This window comes from Megalobrama amblycephala, linkage group LG20 (assembly GCF_018812025.1).
Source record: "Megalobrama amblycephala isolate DHTTF-2021 linkage group LG20, ASM1881202v1, whole genome shotgun sequence".
Taxonomy (NCBI): Eukaryota; Metazoa; Chordata; class Actinopteri; order Cypriniformes; family Xenocyprididae; genus Megalobrama; species Megalobrama amblycephala.
The window spans coordinates 14,612,814-14,632,128 of record NC_063063.1 but is presented as its reverse complement, the minus strand read 5'-3'; the positions used below and the strand labels follow the sequence as shown (position 1 = coordinate 14,632,128).

The 19,315-nt window shown below is 38.0% G+C and overlaps 1 protein-coding gene across 2 annotated transcripts in view; it reads right to left on the bottom strand.

Moving 5' to 3' along the window:
• Positions 1 to 19,315, bottom strand: part of ca10a (carbonic anhydrase Xa) — a 203,013-nt gene that overhangs the window by 179,663 nt on the left and 4,035 nt on the right. The window lies entirely within an intron of this gene.

The window sequence follows — 19,315 nt, the reverse complement described above, 5'->3', positions numbered from 1 at the left end:
TCACAAAAAGAGGTGGTGGCTGGAGAGGTGAAAATGCTTCCTCCTCTTAGGGGCTCTACTGGAGAAAAGAAAAAAGAAAAAAGCAACACTAAAGCTAACGATTTCACCGAGTACTACTTTATCTGAACATACGCAGATGAAATTTCAAAATTGATGTTGACTGCAATGCTAAAACTGCTTGATTAAAGAGAATATGAATTAGGGCCACTAGATATGGGCAGATTTTTCAGATAGTGTTTATACTTCTGAATAGAGGTTTTGAATGGTTTTGGTCTAGTTCTCTGATGTCTTTCAAAATAGCTGATAATGGTGGTATTGGGTTTACTGTACAGTGACACCTACAGGAGAGGATGCAGCATCATGCAAGTAAAAAGGTTTGCTTATCGATGTTGGTGTAGGCATACCTTTTTTGCTGACACGTTTTTGTCACAATTAATTTATTCTACAATCAAATGTTTCCAATAATAGATCAAGATAAAGCAAGTAGTGTTCGATTAACTTAGTGTAGAATAAAACATTCTTTTCAACAGCTTTTCCTTGGACAGTGAAATGACTGGAGTCATCATTTATTTTATTGTATTTATACGTTTATTTGAACAGGGACAGTACAAAAAACATGATTCCAGTCAACAGCTGGAAAATATGTATTACACATTGAGAGTGCATCATCTTCAACATACATCATTTCCTGGCTATAAAGCTGCATGCACCCCTCTCTTCTGATTTTTACTCTATATTATATTGCTTTTTGGTGTGTAAAAAAAAATAAATAAATAAAAAATAAAAAAAATATATATAAAGCACTGTGCTTGAAATCATCATTACTTTTGTGTGCAATACATTTTTTAAAGTTAAATGTGAAAATGTGAAACAAAAACTAATTTAAAGTGCAGATTTTGAGAAATGCATTAGGATACGATTTTTTTTTTTTTTTTTTTTTTTTTTTTTAACTACACTGATATCCTGCAGCCATGGCTGAAAGTATTGCATTTTTTTGCAATGATAAGCATTTTATAGCCTCGGATCCAAAATTTCAATGTAATGATTTCCAAGCCACTTCATTTTTACTCTTGCCTTGTGACATGGTGCTCCATCATGCTGGAAAATGCAGAGATGATCACCAAATTGCTCCTGGATTATTGGGAGAAGTTGCTTTTGCAGGACGTTTTGATACCATTCTTTATTCATGGAAGAATTGTAAGAGCCCACTCCCATGAACGAAAAGCAACTACACATAGATGGTCTCAGCATGCTTCACTGTTGGCATGACACAGGACTCATGGTAGCGTTCACCTTTTCTTCTCCGTACAATCGATTTTCCCAGATGTCCCAAACACCCAAACCCAAAGGTGGCTTCATCCGAGAAAATAGCTTTGCACTAGTCTTATGCTGTCCAATGTCCAATCCTTGAACTTCCTGCAGAATTTCAGTCTGTACTTTGTTTTTCTTGGAGAAAAGTGGCTTCTCTGCTGCCCTTCTTGACACCAGGCCATTGTTCAAATGTCTTGGCTTCAGTGTATGTGCGGATGCACTCACAACCACCTGCTGCCAATTTTGAGCAAACTCTGCAATGGTGGTGACATGATTCCGTAGCCGACTCCTCAGGATAAGATGGTCCAGGCATTTGCTGGACACTCTGGGACGTCCTGAAGCCTTCTTCACTGCAGTTAACTGCAGTTGAATCTCTCCCTGAAGTTCAATATGATCCAGAAAATGTTTTTTCAGGTGCAATATTCTTTTCAGCAATTTCTTTGCATGTGAGGCCATTTTGATTCAAAGCAATGATGGCTGCACATCTTTATTGGAGGTAACCATTGCTAAAACAAGAACACAATGATTGGAAGCTCTTCTTCCCTCCTTTTATAACAATCAGTCTGCTCTTATAATCCAATCAGAGTGATTTCACCTGACTTCATACTTTCCCATGTGCTGATGATTTGAAAAACGAAATGATGTTAGCTGGTTATGTGCCAGGGCCAAAAAAAACAGTGAAATCTGGGTTTTTGTGGTAAAGATTTTTTTTTGGCCACTGAATCTTTTTGTAAATATTTGAAACACTGAACAATAATCTAGAAACAATAGCTATGTTTCCATCACTCTGTTATGCACATCAGAAATGAGTGATGGAAACAAACACAGAGCCCCGGACATGACATGCAGGGGAGGGGAGAAAAAAAAAAAAAAAAAAAAAAAAAATAATAATAATAATAATAGTAGGCTAAATCGTGCGCACGATTTATTAATTCGTTCCCTCGATTTACTAAAACGTGCGCACAATTTACTATTTCATTCCATGCGCACGATTTAGTAACTCAAGGGAACGAATTAGTAAATTGTGCGCACAATTTCATTTTCTTGCATGTCATGTGCAGGGCTCTGTATGAAACACCCAATTTTTTTCGCCAAAAAATTACGCTCTTTTGAGGTGGCTTTTGACTTGTGCAAAAAAGAGTTAAAGCTGCTGTAGGTAACTTTTGTAAAAAATTTTTTTTTACATATTTGTTAAACCTGACATTATGTCCTGACAGTAGAATATGAGACCGATAATCTGTGAAAAAAAATCAAGCTCCTCTGGCTCCTCCCAGTGGTCCTATTGCCATTTGCAGAAATACACCGCTCCCGGTAAGAAACAACCAATCAGAGCCAGGAGGAGTGTCTTAGCAGTGTCAATCAATCAAGCTCGCGTGCGCGCTGATCTCACCCCTCCCATGCACAGCGCCAGCGCATACAGGCTTCAAGATTACCGGTGTGCCGCAGCTTTGCTTATGGCGGAAAAACAATCCAAACTGCCAATTCCTCGAGTGGCACCTGCTCATAAAATAAAGACGGGTAAACGGAAAAAGACAGATGACGATGATAAAAAAAGCCAAAAAGAAAGAATTAGATAGAGCCCGAAATAAAACGAGGGTAAATATCGGAGCGGCTTTTCCGAGGTGGAGGGAGCTACGTGTCCTGAACGGATTAAAAACCGATGCAGAGTCAGCCACATTTCTGCTTGACAAGTAAGTATCCCTGCTTGATTTGTTTACAACTAAGATAATTTCAAAACAGGACTGACAAATTATGTATGGCATGGTTTCTTGTAGATTTCAGGGTGGTCCTTTGCATATAACATCGTTTTATTTCGCCATAAGCAAAGCTGCGGCACAACGGTAATCTTGAATTTGACGCCTGTACACTGTGCATCAGAGGAGTGTGATCAGCGCGCACGCGAGCTTGATTGATTGACACTGTTAAGACACTCCTCCTGGCTCTGATTGGTTGTTTCTTACCGGGAGCGGTGTATTTCTGCAAATGGCAATAGGACCACTGGGAGGAGCTAGAGGAGCTTGATTTTTTCACAGATTATCTGTCTCATATTCTACTGTCAGGACATAATGTCAGGTTTAACAAATATGTAAAAAATATTTTTTTACAAAAGTTACCTACGGCAGCTTTAATGTGAATAATGGGATATGGAAATGCATTTGCCGAATAAACTCTGACGTTAAACACATTAACATTAAAGTCCCTGTAAAGTCAATTCTGAGAATTGTTTCCAAACACGTTATAAATGTTACAAATGTATTGCTGAAACACATTACAAAGACTGCAAATTATGTAGTACTGAATTGTGAAGTTAGAGCGTTAAACAGTTTTTCACCAATTCTCTGCTCAGGATTTTTTGGGCGGAGCTAAAACGGGGGTTCGATGACGCACTGGAGCCCCCGAGCATGGCGCCGCCCCTAACGCTACAGCAGCTCACCCGCTCAATCTCATGTGTCATTACCGTTAGTTATACAGCCCTTTGTACATTTAGCTAGTAATGCCTTAGTCCCGCAAATGCATATTACCTGGTTGTTATAATACACAATACAGCTCAGTCTACTTATTTAAAGCTCTCGCGAGTGGGTGTGGTTTCAGCTCCAACATCCGACACGCGCCCAGCATTTGAGAGCAGAGAATACTGCTCATTTTTTCGAGATTTTGATAACTTATTTCATTTACTTGCCAATTTTTTTTAATCATTCAAATTTGGCTGGGTGATTAATAACACATTTTTCTGTGGTTTGACAAACTCAGAACATGTACTTTAAAATGACTTTACAGGGACTTTAAACTCACGTGACTAATCAGCTGTTTCTGCTGATGGCATTTTATTTACTGTTGGTTACTAGGTTACAAATACCACAGTCATCTGCTCAAACAACTTGATGGAACGCACCTAATTCACATTTGTTTGTTTTTTCTTTTGTTTTTTGCGAACATTCAAAAGATTTGCTTCACGCTTGGATGTAAACCCAGCTAATGTGAATCAACACCACAACAACTGAAGCAGCAAACTTTGCGAAACACAAAATTTGTCACTGCCAATACTTTTGGCCATGGCTGTAGGGTTCAGTCAGGTATTGTCATGGGTGGTTCCAAGTCTCACACCCTGCAAATAGCAAATTAAACACCTGGATATGCCTAATACGGTAACCGTTTAAACTGTGAAAGCTACAAAACTTTATATCCCACCACAAATCTCTCCCCCTCTCTCTGTCTCAGGTATCTTGTCAGGATCTATCTTCAAGTAGAAGTTAGTATGGAGTGAGAGGCAATAACAATTCATCAGCCATGTTCTCCTGAGGGACACTGGCTTAATAATACAGGAGAGCTTTAGTGGAAGCTCCAGGACAAGCATCAGACACTGCATCAAACCATCTCTCTCCCTCTCAGTGGGAAAAACAACGCTCCCATCCCTGCAGCTCAAAGCTGCCGTCATTAGCAGGACAGAGACTGGATAGGAAAACATAACGCCAATTGATCATTTCTGAAAGCACAAGACTGAAGCACTCCAGATTTGATGCAACAAAGCTTTCCATAGGACATCCAAGGAAGTAGTTTTTTATGCCTATTGTGATGAAAATGAGAGTTTTGATGGCTTTTATGCAAGCGTGTATACGGCTGTAAGCTTACAGGGACTAAAGAACTGTTGTGATTGAATGTAATTCGTTGCACTCAGATCTTATGTGTGTCCCAGTTGAATGTGCAGGGCTGCATGAAAATGAGACATCACATATTTCATTATGACAGCAGTTTGAGCAAAGCAGCTAAGTTCTATTCCATTTCCCACACAGCTTGGCGATGCCCCAATAACATATTTACTGGCTTCAGCAGAAAGAAATGCCTCAAATCTATAAAGCGGAAACTCAGTCAGAGGTCATACGGAATAGACATTTAAAGCTGTTAATTTCACCACGTTCCGTCCAAAAGACTTCGAGTAATTGGCGGCGTGCTGGAGGTCCACAGTCAGGGCGCTTGCGGTATCATGTGCGTCGCTTTACATCCTGTCACAACTAATCAAAGGGAAGGACAAACAATGACTAAATAAACAATGGCCTCACTCTCAGTGGAAGATGATACATAAAGGCCAGATTAAGTCTGAACTGGCTCTAAGGGACAGTATCAACTCAGATCCAAGAGGGTTTACATTTTATGCTTTAATAATGGGATTCAAGTGATTGGTTTAATAATATCATTCAAATGATTGAATGCTGCTGGCGCTGCCTTTTCAGCATTTTACAAATGGTGCCGCTTTCCCAGCAGCTGACTTGCTCATGCATTATTCAGAGTTGGGTAATCAAATGAATAGATGAGGGCGGTTGCAGCACAGAGGTAACAAACCTATTGAATGTCTACAGAGTTAGTGTCAATAGATCAAAAAGTAATTAACACTAATTTTCTGATCCCTGTTCCCAATGGGGAGACCCCCCTGCTAGGCAAAGGATTTTCAAAGAGGCACTTCACAACAGCTAAACATAAAAGGCACAGAGGAAAATTTATCTACCTTTGTCACTACTAGAGATTAGGGATGTGTACAAGTAATTAAGTAGTAGAGAACCTGTTCTGCACCAACAACAGTAGTGTACCAACACAATTTAAACAACTGAATTTTCTGGTGCATCCAAGTGCAGCTATATTTGTCATGCTTCCTAGATGAGGATCTGCTATTAGGGTTACAAGAGACCTCATATACAGCATGTGTTGATTGCTCTGACACACACAAAATAAAAAGTACTCATTTACTCAGGTTACACAACAACAAAATTACCCAAAATACTCCATTGTAGAAAGAAGAGCAACATTATTCGTTCAAATGGTCTTTTAGAACTTGTTTAGTGTAGAAGTTCTATTTATGGACAGATATGAGTAATGCTTATTATTAGCATCTATCTGGCATGAGGGACTCTTCAATGTCTATATTAGAAACCATAGAAACTATAACATTGACACAGCTGCAGAAAGAACTGGACCTGTGGGAGCACATGCAATTGTGCCCCTGATACACATGAAAATAATTCACTAGGATTGCGCTAATATTTGGGCGCAAGTTTTGCATTTTCCTGACATATTTAGTTTGCCTTAATTACAGCATATTTACAAACAGGACGAGTTGAATAGAGACATTCAAGTCTTAAAATACAGTTTCATAAAGGCACCATAAGGATGCCCCTGAGTTTGATTTACAGTTGTTTTTTTTCACCAGTTTACCCTGATATTTAATGGTTCTTGACTAAATGATGCTAAATGATGCTAAATGATGGATTTTTTTTTAAATTAACTTCAACTGTATTTTTATTGGGGTTTTTTTTTGTGTTTGTTTTTTACTGTAGCGCTTTGGGTTTACGAAAAGTGCATTATAAATAAAATGTATTATTATCTACATTATTTAAAAGGTGCTAAAGAGGATGTTTTGATTTATACATTTTTGCAATATTACTTGAAACTGTCTTTACTAACTGATAAAAGACTATTTATTAGGTGAACTGAAAGGAATAATAATATACATCATCTGTGCACGAGGTAGGGCCTTAAAAACATCAGCCAATCGTTTACGCGATCATCGCGTGAACGATTGGCCCTCTGGCTTGTCAATCACTGCCATGACGTTCCTTGTGTGAGACGTGCATTGTTGCCAGATGTGCGATAATTAACGTATTTGTACGATAATTTTGACCTCTGTACGATGTACGATCAATAATGAAAAAAAATCCCATAATGTACGATAATTTCAGTATTTTGTGACACTTCAAATGATGGTCGTTATAATCGGCTCATTGATCTAACTGTGTGGATCCTAACGTGAACTTTGTTAGGCATGTCTTCCATCTCATCTCATGTTACATCTTCTCGGCCAATCATTGTGGAGAATGAATCTCTCTCACGTGCTCAGCCCTGCATCCCAATATGCTTACTCTCCACCCTATCCTCCCGAAATAGTATTGAAAATGACTAATGTCACATACTATTTAGGATGGATAGTATGTACATTGAGACGCAGGCCAAGTTAACGTTTCTGCCGCGGCGCTTAGGTCAGTTGTTTTCCACTAAGGTGCGCCTAATAATTATTTATGTATTGTGGTAATTTGCAGTTCATGTCAAAAAGCTGTTGGTCTATAAATAGCTGTAATTCTGTACGTTTGACTCATGTCACCTTTATTTATACAGCTCTTTTTACAATGCAGATTGTGTCAAAGTATAGCTTTACAGAGATAGAGGGAACATAATTTTGGCTGTACAGCAGCTAAAATAGTGTGATTGCCCAGCTTATGTTAGTTCAGTATTGATTCTTTCCGTTGTAAAAATCATTAGTTATTAATTTAGTTCATTTACCTATACTAAAAAGTCATGTACGATAATTTTCTTTCAAATACGATAATTTTGAGCTTCTGGTACGATAATTGGACATTTCCAATCTGGCAACACTGGAGTCGTGCGCGGATTGGCCCTCTGGCTTGTCAATCAGTGCCATGACGTTCCTTGTGAGAGACGTGCGCGGCTGCGCGCTCCAGTAACTTTCCACACTCTACAGGCGCCGCATGCAATGTTTTTGTCAGGAGACAGGAGTAACAACTGCAGATTATGAGTTACCTGCGGTGAGTCCGACATAATGAATCCACTAACATGACACAGTGAATGCCGGTGGTAAACACTCGTGTTCCAATACTCGTGAATGAGTTTTGGGAGGCGTTCCCTCGAAATGAGCTGAGAAGGAGGGGGGTTGTTCTTACACATGCGCTCATTTCAAAAACTCACTAACAGTCTTTGGTTTCTCAGTCGACGAAAAGATCCTCTTTAGCACCTTTAAGATGATTATAAGCAACTGTTCTGTTGATCTTTATTCTTTAGTATGAAGTTTTATTTAAGCTACACTTTGTAACTTTCAAAATTAACTACTGTAAAATGTAAAATGAGTGAGTATATCACAAATCCATCTTCCATACCATGTTTTTGCATTAGCCCAAATCGATACGGTAAGCTTATAATAATTATTTATATTTTAGAGCTGTCGGGGCAGATTTTGTGTAAAATTTCCATTATTCATCTGTGCTTTACGTCATATCTGTAAATAAAAGAAAAGCCCTATTCGGACACGATTAATTTTACAAGTGTAGATTGAGTAATGTCATTTTACCACAGGAATATTAATGGCCAATTCGCACAGGATAAGAAATCTCAGTAAAACTACCAAAAGTGGGAGAGGCAAAACGATTTACACACCGCCGTCACCTACCTGTCGTCATGTGCCTATTACGAATTATATTATATACACACACACACACACACACACACACACACACATTTATTTTATATTTAATTAAATTCTGATTGGATTGTGTTGGTAATAGGCACTTATCTAAAGCTAAAAGAAGTTCCATGCCTCTAATAAGTGCTTTCAACCTTCTTTTTGATTTGAATGATGTGTGGAAAACACTTTGAGGTTTGCCTCAGAACGCAACTGAATGCTTCTTCGAGTGCCTCCATTCTTTAAACAGGAAATGGAAGAATATTTATATACATATATTCACACAGGATTAGCATTACCTGAGGAAATGTGTTCAATTGAGAAAAAAAAAAAAAGATTTTTTTTATTTTTGGGTGAACTTTAATGCTATACACCTTGAGACTCTTACTTTTGCTGTGGTCCACTTAATTGTTCTAAAAAGAAAATGTTATGCTTTGTTGCCTTGTTTTGGTAACTAAGGCTCTGACACCATTTCACATATTGTGATTTGGTTTAAGATTCTGCTCCAACACACAGTTATCTTATTGAGCATTTGGTTGAATCCAACATATTTTGTACTTCAAATGTTTCTTCCCCCATCTAGGAGAACAAAGTAATTACAGTATGGTTAACAGCAGAAACTGATTGATTTTTATAGTCATGCTAACTAACACCTTTTTTTTGTAGTGTACTATTAACAATGTGTTTTTCTTTAATGGAAGTGTAGAACAGAACAGAACAGAAATGACACTCCATAACTGCATACATTTATATCCCTGATCCCTCTAAAGAGCATTTCAAAACCAAGTGATAAACTACCTACACAAGGCACTTCCAGAAGTCTCATAGAAACTAGGTGATGCTGTAAATAAACACTTCATCAGAAACTAATTGTCAGAGGCAACCATTAGTATTCATCATGGAACCGATGCAGTCCCGGGGCTCATCCATACAGGGTGAAAAGAGAAAGAGGCGCAAATGCCGCCCATAAATGAAACTTGACCTTGCCGACAGCTGTGCTTACTGACTTATGAGATAATTGTCTTTCAACCGGCCCGTTTGTGGCACCACATTATGGATCCAGCTGCACTAGTGTAATGTTGCAGGGCTCATCCCCGGTGGACTCTTTCAATCAAGCCCAAGCATCCTGAACCGTTTATCAATATAAAAAGGGCAGGCAATAGGCTGTATGTGTAATCACCCTTGATACGTTTCATCATTCCTCTGTGCCACTGATCGGACCTCTGAACTGGCTTTTTTAAAGAGAAGTGATACAAAGACTTTGCAGCAGCAATAACATACTGTACATTAGTTGATTAATCTAACGATTTTTTTTCTTCGACCAATTCAATTTTTTTTTTTTTTTTTACAGATTATCTATTGCTTATTTTCTGATTAGTCAATATACCCTTTAATTACTTACAAATAATAACTTCTGCCATTAATCTTTCAATGTTTCAGTCAAACTTAATAAAGTGTCAAGTAGTAAATCATCTATCAGTAGATGTCCATGATAGCTGTGTTCACAGTCACTGTTTGGGATGGACAACAGCATTTGCTTACAGGCTTTTTTTCCCATTTAGCAGATTAAAGTACTTGCTTGGATACAAATCTGTACTAACGAACAGCAGTCACAACTGTATTCTAACTCAGGTAACCATAGTGACAGTATAAAAAGTAGCAATGTCCATAACACCGGGAATTTTTAACGCAATTGACAGCGTGTTATTAAATAAATGAATCCAATCGAGCGCATGAGTTCATCCATCTTCGGATGAACACAACTCATTTCTCCTCCTCTGGGAGTAAACAAACCCCTCATGATTAACACGGGACTTATAAATATGGGACGTATTAGCACAATTACAAAGTTCAGTATGGCTCACGCATTATATGACAAGGCACACAACTAGTTTTCCACTGCAATTCCATTCATACAGTGCGAAATGGCAGGGATTGCAGTTATAAGTCCTAAAAAGTTTGCAGGTGTCAACTCGGTTACAGAATGCGGTTGTCATGCTCATTAAAAAAAAAAAAAAAAAAAAAAAAAAAAAAAAAATGCTGTATGAATGAAACCGTATTAAATGGCACCTATCTGCTCTGGAGAGTCTTTGACTGCATCTGAAATATATCTTCTATATTGTTGTTGCAGAACCAATGTGAAATTTGAAAAGAGTAGTATGTCCAAATTCACAGTATAAAACAGTAAGTGAAAAGTACCCAGCAAAATTCTGAAGTGCACATCTGATGGACACTTTACTATCCCATGAGGCCATGAGCGAGGATTTGTGAATGGCAATAAAGTGACATAACTGATGCTGGTAGCTCACATGGTGGATGTAGTACATCCAGATTATGTTTATACTACACACATTCATACTATGCGCTGTAAACCCTAACACTCAAAATACTTATTTGAGTAGGACAAACTTAAATTGAACAAAGTAGATCAGATAAATTAACTGTTGAGTATATAGAACTTTCTTTTTCTTTGAGTTCACAGAACTGACATATTTCAAGTAAACTGAACTAGAGGGCTGCATTGGGTTTGGGCTCCCGCGGGACCCAACGCAAATCTCGCGGGAGCGGGCAGTTTTACCTTTGCTGCGGGTGGGAGTGGCCGGTCAGAAAGACCTGCGGGGAATGGTGGGATTTGGCGTGTAATAGAACTGGAGTCAACACATGAAGTTGAGAAGAAAATTAAAGCGGCTGTTTACTTGACAAAAGCAAAGCAAGACAAGTCAGACAGTTTTATTTTGAGCATTCTCACATCTAGTGCGCCATCAGAGAGGGCATTCGGTTTGTGTGGGCTGATCATGGAAGAAAGGCGAACAAGTCTGGGACCGCATTCAGTCAGCAATATAATTTTCCTTCATAGTAATGTGGAGTAAGCAATGAAAGGCCCAGTGATCAATTTAATTTGTTTGTTAAATAGGCTACGTTATTTTTTATTTAGCCTATTTATTTTTTAGTATTATTTATTTTCTTTTTTGCAATAGCCTGTTAAGCAAGATATTGTGAATGTGAAATCTGAGATTTTTTTGAGGCATTCTATTTATTTTATTTATTTTGTTTTTTATTTAATTAGTTTAAAGTATATCTAGCCTTTTTTCTAAGTCCTATGTGTTTATTTAATAAGTTAATGTTATTTCTTATTGTGCCTTGGCTTATTTACTTAAACTATTTGTTAACAGTTAAACTGTTTGTTTAGTTAATCGTTTGGTGAGTGTGTATGCAGTAGCCTGTGTTTAAAAACTGAGGTGCCGCTAGTGGTTAATGTTTTATAACGCTAATAAAAAAATACCCAATGTTTTTATAACGTGCTGTGCTTTGGTTTAGCGGCTACTTCATCTTAATTAAACGCAATCATGTTTAAAGTCTGTTATTCTGGATGTTAACTTGAACGAATTTAGTCTGAGTATTTGTGTAGGCCTACATTTTTACAACACGCAGGTTGTGGGAGGTCCTGGTCAGACATTCAGTGGGAGAGGGTTTAAGAAATCAGTCCCGTGCAGGGCTCTAAACATTTTTTTGAGTTGTATGAACTCATTTCTTTTAAGAACTCAAAATAAAAAAAAAGTTAACTAAATATTTTATGCTAATTGCTTTCAAAATGTATGAGTTAGCTAACTCAGTACTAGGGCTGCGACAACCATTCGATAAAAATCAATAATAATCCATAATGAAAATCGCCGACAACAGTTCTCATTATCGATTAGTCGGGTCTGCCCACCGTGCACGGAAAACTTCTGCCAGTCGCATCAAATAACAGCACTGAATAACGCATTTCTAAGGACAAAATGCATCTAAAAAAATGTAGAGGAAACAGAGTGAGCTGCTGCAGGAAAGGTATGTGATCCAAGCTGCCCAAAACATGAGAATTCTTTATTTTAAGCTTCAAGCTAATACATTAGCATAATGGCTTGCCCAGTCAGGCGCTTTGACAGATGCATGTGCGTTCTCAGCGCAAAACCGTTCATTCTACAGCTATATCCTTATCTGTAAATGTTACAAATTCACGCGAGCATTTCCATTTTGCATAAATATTCCTACTGACAGTCTGCGTTAAACTTCAAACTTCATTTTACTGAATGAGCGCCGGCGCACACACCTGCGTCAGACAGACAGAACGCGGTAGAGAGGGATATTCAGTGCCAACATTTATTTTGCTGAAATATCTGTTGCTTACGGTTAAATTTAGATTTAATTAGTTAACATGTCATTCAAGTATTTTATTAGAGTATTAACTGTAAAGGGATAACAATATGTATTAATATGTATTAACAATATGTATGTATTAATATAAAGGTAAGACGTAAGACGGTTCTTAGCCCATATTTACAGGATAATGAAATGACAGTAAGAGGTGATTGTGTCCAGAGTAAATATGTGTGTTCCTGCAGAACATTTATCTTGCCTGTTTGTTAACACAGAGTTTTTTTTTTTTAATCTTTATTACCATCTTAATTTTTAATGTAGAGATTTACAGTATATTCACTGTATACAGTGCTTAAATTTATTAGACTACAAACTCAAAACTTGATAGTTCTGCTTACTTAAAATTGGGAACATAAAAAAATTGACTGATTACCTCAAATTTTTTTGAGTTAGCCCAACTTATTCGGGTTTACAGTGTATAGAACATTTGTCTATATACTTTTGTAATGGGTGCAAAGAAATTACTTAATCAAAAGTAGTATCTTAGTTACTTTACTCAGAGAAGTAAGATATTTCAGATGTAGCCTTGTTTTGTGAAAAATGACCGTCGACTGAATCAATGACATCAATGACATGCTATTTCAGCCTATTAAGATTTTACATTGATTATACTGGTCTGGAGCTCCAGCCCACTCCACCAGCTTTCAGTCTACACCATAAGCTAATGGTCTGTATCCTTTGTGGATCATCACTAGATTTAATACTAGAGGTTTTTTTTTTTTTTATAGCTCTGATGGCCTTACTATGACCCCAGCAGCACCAAAGTCTTAAAAAAAAAGTTATTTTGCTATAAATAAATTATATGACAGATGGCATGGTATGAAATGCACACCCACTGCCTTGACCGGCAAAGACAACATGGAGAACTTAACACTTCCCTTGAGAAATGCTTTGAGGCAAATGTGAGAGTGGAAGTTTTACAACTAGATATAAACTTTATCAGTATTACAGGAGCATTTTCAGCAATTCCCCTCAGAGACCTCACACACCTTTATGAACAAGAACACAAACTGCATCTGTATTATGCATTCAGGTTCTCTTCAAACAAACAATTCATTTGGCAATTTACATAATATCTAAATGTTTTGAACTGTGACATAAGCCCCTCATTCCGGAAGGGAAACGAATAAACAACCAAATCACGTAAGGAGGATTCTGACAATCTTGCAACCCTGTCTCTTCTCTCTCTCTCTCAGTCCACATGCACAGATGCAAACTCGCTCACAGACACATCTGCATGGGATTATCAGATTAGTCGGCTGAGACAGTGTTGCCCAGTGTGTGCGTGCAGGATCACCCAGCCACAGCGAAAGCCTCTGTACTATACTGTAGATATCAGTGCTTAACGTTCCGGCCTTCAGTCGTGGCATTCGCCCGAACATTAAAAACACCTTCTCGAAGTCACATGCGTGGCAGCGGCGAGGCCTCCCTTGTAAAGAGAGCCGAGATCACTGTCAAGCTGCGGCGAGCGTCGCTTGTTGAGCTAAGAGTGGCCAGGTGCAGATTGTGGATGATGTGCCACAGGGCACCTGAGAGCTAGTGCAAACATGTCATGGTGTCTCACTACAGTGGGTTTGTGACAAGATTCATGGCTGGGATTTTACAAATGGCTATGCCCGTTGCATGTGACAGTCAATAGTGTTAGCTACACCCACCCATCAGGGAAGACCTAGCTAAACACAGCTGCTCCTGACTCACGGCTGATTTAGAAGTTCAGCAAGTTTGTAGCCTTTCAGTGTTTTAAAATATGGCTTGTGTCTGGTTATAATAAATCAAATACTTAATTAAATGAAATGCTTCTTCGGGCTAATTCAAAATTCACACTATAATTGTCAGGATTCAGGGAAAGTAATTTTATGGAGAGCATGACATTAGAAACATTAAGCATGGCTATAATTAATGAGAAAAATTACTTCAATATTATCTATATAGTAGTTTTATCATATTTTCTCTAATTTTATCTCTAAAATTAAGTTACATTTTCTGCATGGAAAACAAAGAAACATTAATTGAATGTATTTGAATATTTGAATATTCCACAATCACACACAAATAATATATTGTGCCTGCAGCTGCTTAAAGAACCATGCAAAAGTTGCAAGAATCATACAAGCTAGGACTTGATAAACGATAACATGTAAGACACCGTGAATGAAATTGCATGCAACCATTGGAGTTGCATGCACAGTATTCAGGAGATAGTATTCAGCTCTGACTATTCCAGACCTCCAAGACTAGAGGACTGACTTTTTAATCATTTTCAAGAGGTTGGAAATGTATGTGAATTATCACTAAAAACTACAGTCCAAAAAATTTGTATACGCCGCTATTAGGGCTGTAACGATATGCGATATGAAACCGAAATCGCGATACGCAGGTCCACGAACCTGTATCGCGATGTGAGAAGGCAGAATCGCGACACACCCCTTCCAACTCCCAGAGTTATCCTTCCTGTCCAGATCCAATGCTACCACATTTTTAAATTACTATAAGAATTAGGGGTGTAACGATTTATCGTAGATGGTGTGTCTCAATCAGCTCTCTAGTTCAGTAAGTGTTTCGGGCACACATTGAATCTTGCAAGCAGGTTTAAACGTTTCTCATGTCAGTCTCTTGCATGGTCGCGTGAGAAAAGTCGTGGCTTTCTTTCACCGCAGTGCACAGCAACAGCTGTGCTCACAGAAAAGCAAAAGACGCTTGCGATGCTTTGCTTTAAGTTAGGGGCCGTTCACATATTGCGTCTTTTCCGTGTGCAAGTCAGTTATTATTTTCAAATGTAGCCGGGCGGCAGGCGCGCTCATAATGGGATCAACGCGGTCGCGACGCGCATGCAATTCTCAACTTCTCAGAATGCCGCAAGCGCTCCGCAGGTCGTGTGACAAGAATCAACCGATCAGCTATGGCCTTTCCGTAACAAAACATCAAAAGCTCAGCCGAACAGCTGATCATAACTGTTCATGGTGGTTTTTATATCTTATCTCCATCAATATATCTCGTAGTAAAACTAATGCAAGGGCTAGAAATCATTTATCCTTTGCAGAAACATCCTGATCCTCTTGGAGAGCTCAGTTCATGGTTGCATAGCAACGACCGACGCCACGGGAGCGCAAGCGCTTTGGAAAGAAGGAGAAGCGGTGCGGCCGCGCCTTCCACGCGTTTTTAGACGCGATATGTGAACGGCCCCTATTCATAATTCTAAGTTCATGTTAAATTTAACATTTTTTTTCAGTGACAGACAGCCCTATTCAACTGTTAATTTGAATACAGAAGGTTTTTATTAAAATTTTATATTTATTTATTTTATTGAAATGTGATCTTGTATGTACAACAAGGAAAATTATTGAAATTTGTTCATGTTTTTTTAATAAATCTTGTTTGAATTTCAGTTTCATTTTGTTCAAAATATCGTGATACGTATCGTATCGTGAACTCTGTATCGAGATACGTACCGTATCGTGACCTGAGCGTATCGTTACACCCCTAGCCGCTATCAATGAATCGAGTGGAAAAACAACTTAAATAGATATCTGTGCGAGTCCAAATGCTTTTGCCTGGACTTTTTCCACACATTCTTCCAATTACCTGGGTGAATGCAGACCTTCGTGTTTTCAAAACAGCAAAGGCAAAGTGCAAAAAAACAGAACTGTAAACTCTGGTGTGTCAAAATGGAGATTTTTGGATTCTCAGTCCTAAACACAATCAAATCTGTTTATCATAATGGTGGCATAATGTTTTTTTTTGTTTGTTTGGTTGGTTTTTTTTGTGCACACCAAACTGATTGGCTGGGCTTATACTGAGAAATCTGGCACAACAACAACAGCTCTGATATGGAAATCTCTATATGAAAAGACAGCATCTGCTAACTTCCAGTGTTTCTCATCGAGACAGGTTTCCTGGACTTTAACTGAAGGATGTCAAAGGTTAATAAAGAGCTACTGTAAATCAAAAATGACTATAGAGGGTATGCATTGACGTCACTTTCCTGCTGGGACACGCCCTACATCCTGCAACAGGTTACGCAGTAACATGCTACAGTTACAGTTACATGCTTATATTACGCAGAATATAAGATGGTAAATATTTAATTTATGAGTTGTCAATACAGTACATTAGAGCCCAGTTTCACAGACAAGACTAAGCCAGGATTAGGCCTTAGTTCAATTAGGATATTTAAGTATCTTTTATAAACGTACACAGTGCTTCCCACACATAGACTTTACTTGGGCGGGCCGCCCACGTATAATAATGGCCGCCCAAGTATATTTGGAGACACATTTTTGCTTTCATTATTTTTATATCCGCGCAAGATAATGAAACCATCCGCGATCGATAAACTAGTCGTTTCATACCTGCTCGTTACGTGTGCGTCAGAACTGTTTACTCCCGCTGACATTCCCACAGGCGCTGCATTTTGCAAAGTCACAAGGGGGCGCTGTTGCGCAACAGCGCTTCAGACTGCTTCAAAGTGATTCTCAATCAATGAAAAGCGCAGATTTATGCCAAGCGATTGCTAATGAACTCAAGTTGATGAATTATTACAAAGTCTACTTTATGGCCTTTATATAAAATGTTTTAGACAATTGTAAGAATCTGAAGGATCAGCCTGCAATAGTACAGACATTTCAAAATAAGAGTACCTGTGTATTTTGGGCTTGTTTATAATTAAAAGTCACACGCTAAGTTTTTTCTTTTTCTTTTGGGCATTATTGGTATTTTGGTTACACAATAAATTGTATTTAATTTGATTTCCATTGAATTCATAGTAAATTATTGTAGTCTCTCCCACAGGAAGAAAAGACTAAGAACATTATTTGACACATATAGCCTATTAGTCATTTTATAAATTTTAATAGTAAAGTCTGTGTCCCATTCACTGAGAGAGACACTATATGACAGCAAGGAGAACATAGGAAAAGGTGAACCATTTAAATGCTGTAATTTTGCATAATTTACAATGCATAATAACACATAATATTAGTATGTAATTAAATGCAATATGCTATGTAATTAAAATGTATTTCAATGAATAAAAATACTGTTAAAAATCACACATTATTTGTTTGTCACATGTAGTAGGCCATTTTTGTGCTGTGGGTAATAGGAGGATTTTTCGCCCGGCTACCACCACAAGTATATTTCAAACCTGTGGGAAGCACTGCGTACACTTGGGAAAAAAAAAAAAAAAAAAAAAAAAAAAAAACATTACAGGTGTGCATCTTGAGACAAAACAATGGCAGTGACATATTTTAAGATATGTCAGTACAAGTTGCTTTCAGTTAAAACAGCTCAAACATTTTAGTCAAGGACTAGCATAAGCCTTGTCTGTGAAACCGGGGGTAGGTATATATATATATATATATATATATGTTAGGGCTGGGCGATATATCGCATGCGATTCTCACGCGCATTTCGTCAGTAAAGCCGGTTCCCTGATTACCGCTAAATCGCCATCACCTGCTTTCAAATGGAGCGGCATAATAGACAGAGCCGTAGATCACTGACAAGCCACACAATATCGCGTTCATTATCGCAGATGAATCACCTCCGATAATGAACGTGATATTGCGTGGCTTATCAGTGAACTACGGCTCTGGCTATTAAATGCCGCTCCATTTGAAAGCAGGTGATGGCGATTTAGCGGTAATCAGGGAACCGGCTTTACTGACGAAATGCGCGTGAGAATCGCATGCGATATATCGCCCAGCCCTAATATGGGTGTAATTTTACCCCTAAATCCAACATATTTGACACAAATCCATATTTTGCTGCCGGAATTCCAGTTGTTTCTGCGAATTGCAGTGATTCATTTGCTTCTCTTTTTCATAGCTGTCGGCAGTTTGTAAAAAAAAAAAAAAAATTAAATTAAATAAAAAAAAAATAGCTCCAGTTTCTTGTTGAATCTATTTATACAGTCAATCGTGAAGCTCTTTCCCATTTTAGATGTTTTGTGTGTTTTTTGCAGCATATAAGCTGAACACCAACACTGCCACTCTGTCTTTTTGCCACTTAGTGGGTGTAACTGCAGTGACTCCGCCTACTGTGATGTCATGTGCATACCCTCTATCCACCTTATTTTTCAGGTAAGAGCAGGTGCAGCCATTTGTAAATTTAATGTGTCTGGCTTCCAGTGTCATTCGCTTCCAGTTATTTTTAGCTGTACAAAACAGCTTGTTATGCTGCTTGATAGTGCAAACTGGTATTTCTTACCATATTGTTTTAATGTGTTGTCTTAATTATAAACATGCTGGTTTGTAGTGCAAACAGTTTTACAGTTTACTGCACTTTGATATTCTTCTTGTTATTTCCCTATAGTGGCTAATAAATCGGAAGTCTCATACATTCACAGAAAACACCTTACTTCCACATTGAAAAATAAGGTGGATAGAGTGCAAGAGTGCCCGCCCCCTTTTGCAGCCTTGTTGGTTCCGGAAGTATTTTTTTTCCCATTCATGTTTCCCATAGAAATTTAAAAAAAAAAAAAAATCTTCATTAATGCATTATAAGCCATGAACCAAGCCAACCAGCTATGAAGTAAATTATAACATTACAAACTTTGATTTTAAGCAA